At 30.3% G+C, this 396-nt stretch overlaps 1 protein-coding gene across 1 annotated transcript in view; it reads right to left on the bottom strand.

The window, feature by feature from the left end:
* LOC106869292 (toll-like receptor 3) overlaps positions 1-396 on the bottom strand; it is a 353,412-nt gene that overhangs the window by 289,446 nt on the left and 63,570 nt on the right. The window lies entirely within an intron of this gene.

The following is a 396-nucleotide window of genomic DNA, read 5'->3' as shown; positions in this document are numbered from 1 at the left end:
CACACATTCTACGCAAAACACTTTCAATATAGTAAACATAAGAGCACCACAGCAAACCACAGCACATACCCAAGGCGCACAGAGCTGCGCTCGGTAGTGAAGTGAAAGCACGTTATAAAAATAAAACTACTGAATAATAATAATAATAATAATAATAATAATAATAATAATACTGGGCACTGCACACATTCTACGCAAAACACTTTGAATAGAGTAACCATAAGAGCATCACAGCAAACCACAGCACATGCCCAAGGCACACAGAGCTGCGCTTGGTAGTGAAAGCACGTTATAAAAAGTAAAACTACTGAACAATAATAATAATAATAAAAATAATAATAATAATAATAATAATAATAATAATAATAATAATAATAATAATAATAATAATAATGA

This window comes from Octopus bimaculoides, chromosome 29, assembly GCF_001194135.2.
Source record: "Octopus bimaculoides isolate UCB-OBI-ISO-001 chromosome 29, ASM119413v2, whole genome shotgun sequence".
Taxonomy (NCBI): Eukaryota; Metazoa; Mollusca; class Cephalopoda; order Octopoda; family Octopodidae; genus Octopus; species Octopus bimaculoides.
This window is presented reverse-complemented; position numbering and strand designations above follow the sequence as displayed.